Genomic DNA, 4,898 nt, shown 5'->3' with positions numbered 1-4,898 from the left:
TCACCTGAGTGCTGACTCATTCTTGTTTGCAACAACTAACAGGAGAATGGAATTAACATCAAATATAATTAGCCCCAGGGCTATCCACAACAATCAACAAGATAGATAAACCCCTAGCCAGACTAACTAGAGGGCACAGGGACAGCATTCTAATTAACAAAATTAGAAATGAAAAGGGAGACCTAACAACACAATCTAGAAAATCCAATACATCATCAGATCCTACTACAAAAGGCTATACTCAACAAAACTGGAAAACCTCTATGAAATGGACAATTTTCTACATAGATACCAGGTACCAAAGTTAAATCAGGATCATATTAACAATCTAAACAGCCCATATCCCCTAAAGTAAATGAAGCAGTCATCAATAGTCTTCCAACCAAAAAAAAGCCCAGGACCAGATGGGTTTAGTGTAGAGTTCTATCAGACCTTCAAAGGAGACCTAATTCCAATTCTTCTCAATCTATTCTACAAAATAGAAACAGAAGGTACCCTACCCAATTCATTCTATGAAGCCTCAATTATTCTGATTCCTAAACCACAGAAAGATCCAACAAAGAAAGAGAACTTCAGACCAATTTCCCTTCTGAATTTCAATGCAAAAATACTCAATAAAATTTTCACAAACCAAATCCAAGAACACATCAAAACGATTATCCATCATGATCAAGTAGGCTTCATCCCAGGGATGCAGGGATGGTTTAATATCTGGAAATCCATCAATGTAATCCACTATATAAACAAACTCAAAGACAAAAACCACATGATCGTCTCATTCGATGCTGAGAAAGCATTTGACAAAATCTAACACCCACTCATGATAAAAGTCTTGGAAAGATCAGGATTTCAAAGCACATACCTAAACATAATAAGAGCAATATACAGCAAACCAGTAGCCAACATCAAACTAAATGATGAGAAACTTGAAGCATTTCCACTAAAACCAGGGACTAGACAAGGCTGCCCATTTTCTCCCTACCTATTCAATATAGTACTTGAAGTCCTAGCCAGAGCAATTAGACAATAAAAAGAGATTAAAGGGATACAAATTGGAAAGGAAGAAGTCAAAATATTACTATCTGCAGATGATATGATAGTATATATAAGTGACACTAAACATTCTACCAGAGAACTCCTAAACTTGATAAACAGCTTCAGTGTAGAAGCTGGATATAAAATCAACTCAAACAAATCAGTGGCCTTCCTCTACACAAAGGATAAACAGGCTGAGAAAGAAATTAGGGAAACAATACCCTTCACAATAGTCACAAATAATATAAAATACCTTGGTATGACTCTAACTGCTAAGCGTGAAAGATCTCTATGATAAGAACTTCAAGTCTCTGAAGAAAGAAATCAAAGCAGATCTCAGAAGATGGAAAGATCTCCCATGCTCATGGATTGGCAGGATCAATATAGTAAAAATGGCTATCTTGTGGAAAGCAGTCTACAGATTCAATGCAATCCTCATCAAAATTCCAACTCAATTATTCACAGAGTTAGAAAGAGCAATTGGCAAATTCATCTGGAATAACAAAAAAACCTAGGAGAGCAAAAACTCTTCTCAACAATAAAAGAACCTCTAGTGGATTCACCATGCCAGACCTCAAGCTGTACTACAGAGCAATTGTGATAAAAACTGCATGGTAATAGTACAGCGACAGACAGGTAGACCAATGGAATAGAATTGAAGACCCAGAAATGAACCCACACACTTATGGTCACTTGATCTTTGACAAGGGAGCTAAAACCATCCAGTGGAAAAAAGACAGCATTTTCAACATATGGTGCTGGTTCAACCAATGGTTATCATGTAGAAGAATGTAAATTGATCCACTCTTATCTCCTTGTACAAAGCTAAAGTCTAAATGGATCAAGGAACGCCACATAAAACCAGAGACACTGAAACTTATAGAGGAAAAATTGGGGAAAGCCTCGAAGATATGGGCACAGGGGAAAAATTCCTGAATAGAACAGTAATGGCTGGTGCTGTAAGAATGGTGTCGATCAAGAATCAACAAATGGGACCTCAAAATGGCAAAGCTTCTGTAAGGCAAAAGACAATGTCAATAAGACAAAAAGGCTACAACAGATTGGGAAAGGATATGTACCAATCCTAAATCCAAGAGGGGACTAATATTCAATACATAAAAAGAACTCAATAAGCTGGACTATAGAAAAATCTAATAACCCCATTAAAAATGGGGTACAGAGCTAAACAAAGAATTCTCAACTGAGGAATATGGAAGGGCTGAGAAGCACCTGAAAAAATATTCAACATCCTTAATCACTATGGAAATGCAAATCAAAGCAACCCTGAGATTCCACCTCACACCAGTCAGAATGGCTAAGATAAAAAATTCAGCTGACAGAAGATGCCAGCAAGGATGTGGAGAAAGAGAAACACTCTTCCATTGCTGGTTGGATTGCAAGCTTATACAACCACTCTGGAAATCAGCCTGGGGATTCCTTAGAAAATTGGACATAGTACTTCGGGAATATCCAGCAACATCTCTCCTGGGCAAATAGCCAGAAGATGTTCCAACTTGTAATAAGGACAAATGCTTCACTATGTTCATAACGGCCCTATTTATAATAGCAAGAAGCTCGAAGCAACCCAGATGTCCCTCAACAGAGGAATGAATACAGAACATGTGGTACATTTACACAATGGAGTACTACTCAACTGTTAAAAACAAAGAATTTATGAAATTATTAGGCAAATGGATGAGTCTGGAGGATATCATCCTGAGTGAGGTAACCTAATCAGAAAAGAACACAAATGATATATACTCACTGATAAGTGGATATTAGCCCAGAAACTTAGAATACCCAAGATACAATTTGCAGAACATGTGAAACTCAAGAAGGAAGACAAAGTGTGAATACTTTGCTCCTTCTTAGAATGGGGAAAAACACCCATGAGAGGAATTACAGAGAAATGTTCAGTGTTGAGACAGAAGGAAGGACCATCCAGAGACTGTTTCACCCAGGGATACATCCTATAAGCAACCACCAAAACCAGATACTACTGCATATGCCAGCAAGATTTTGCTGACAGGACCCTGATATAGCTGTCTCTTGTGAGGCTTTGCCAGTGCCTGGTAAATATAGAAGTGGATGTTCACAATTATCTATTGGATGGAACACAGGGCTCCCAATGAAGGATCCAGAGAAAGTACCCAAGGAGCTAAAGGGTTCCTTATAGAAGGAACACCGATATGAACTAACCAGTACCCCCAGAGTTTGTGTCTGTAATTGCATATGTAGCAGAGGATGGCCTATTAGGCCATCAATGCATCAATGGGTGGAGAGACTCTTGGTCTTTCAAAGACTATATGTCCCAGTATAGGGGAATGCCAGGGCCAGGAAACAGGAGTGGGTGGGTTGGGGAGCAGGACAGGGTTAGGGTATAGGTGACTTTAGGGATAGCATTTGAAATGTAAATGAAGAAAATATCTAATAAAAACATAAAATAAACACCTTCTCCTCAGTCACAAAAAAAGAAAGGGCTTTGCAAGTCTCTCCTTACGTTTTTCTACCGCGTGTGTGTGTGTGTGTGTGTGTGTATGTTATACATAAATAGTCACAGAAGGAAATATGGTGACAAAGTGTGGAGCAGAGGCTGAAGCAAAGGCCATTCAGAGACTGCCCCATCTGGTGATCCATCCCATATAAAGTTACCAAACCCTGATGCTATTGTGGATACCAGGAAGTGCTTCCTGACAGGAGCCTGATATGGCTGTCTACTGAGAGAATCTGTCAGGGCTTGACAAATACAGAGGAGGATACTCTCAATATGCACAACCAACCATTGGACTGAGCATGGGGTCCCCAGTGGAAGAGTTGCAGAAGGGACTGAAGGAACTGAGGGTGGGGGGGTGCAGCCCAAAGAGGGAAGCAACAGTGTCAACTACTGGCCAGATCCCCGGAGCTCCCAGGGACTGAACCACCAACCAAAGGATACACATGGATGGACCCATGGCTCCAGCCACTTATGTGGCAGAGGATGTCCTTGTTAGACATTAGTGGGAGGAGTGGCCCTTTGGCCTGAGGGTGTTCGATGCTCCAGTGTAGGGGAATGCCAAGGCAGGGAGATGGGAGTGGGTGGGTGTGTGGGTGAGTACCCTCATAGAGACAGAGGGAGAGGGATAAGATAGGGAGTTTCTAAAGGGGAGACCAGAAAAGGGGAAAACAATTGAAATGTAAATAAAGAAATTATCCAACTATAAACAAACAAGCATAAGCAGGAAAAAAAAAACAATTGATAAATGGAATCTAATGATACTGGAAAGCTTCTATAAGGCAAAGGACAAATTGGCAACTCACAGATTGGGGAGAAGTCTTTACTAACCCCACATCTGATAAAGAGCTAATATCCAAAATATATAAAGAACTCAAGAAGCTAACCACCATTTTTACTATGTTAATCCTGCCAATCCATGAGCCTAGGTGATCTTTCCATCTTCTGAAGTCTTGTTTGATTTCTTTCTTCAGAGACTTGAAGTTCTTATCATACAGATCTTTCACTTTCAGTTAGAGTCATACCAAGGTATTTTATATTATTTATGACTATTGTGAATGGCGTCATTTCCTAATTTCTTTCTCAGCCTATTTATCCTTTGAGTAGAGGAAGGCTACTGATTTGATTGAGTGAACTTCACATCCAGTCTCGGCAAGACTAAGACCATCCTATCCCACTGACCCAGAAGCTATTAATGAACTTTCATGTTGTGTCTGTATCTGACCCTGGTTGGTCACACAGAAAAGCAAAACTGTGTTTTTTACTTAGGCTTTTCTTCTGAGTCCATAAGATGAAAAGTATTTTGTGTGGGGAGTATTAGCACAATGGTTCATTATCAGCTCAAACAACATGGATGTAGCAGGAAAGACTA

This window comes from Mus caroli, chromosome 19 (assembly GCF_900094665.2).
Source record: "Mus caroli chromosome 19, CAROLI_EIJ_v1.1, whole genome shotgun sequence".
Lineage (NCBI taxonomy): Eukaryota > Metazoa > Chordata > Mammalia > Rodentia > Muridae > Mus > Mus caroli.
Note: the sequence above shows the minus strand (reverse complement) of the source record.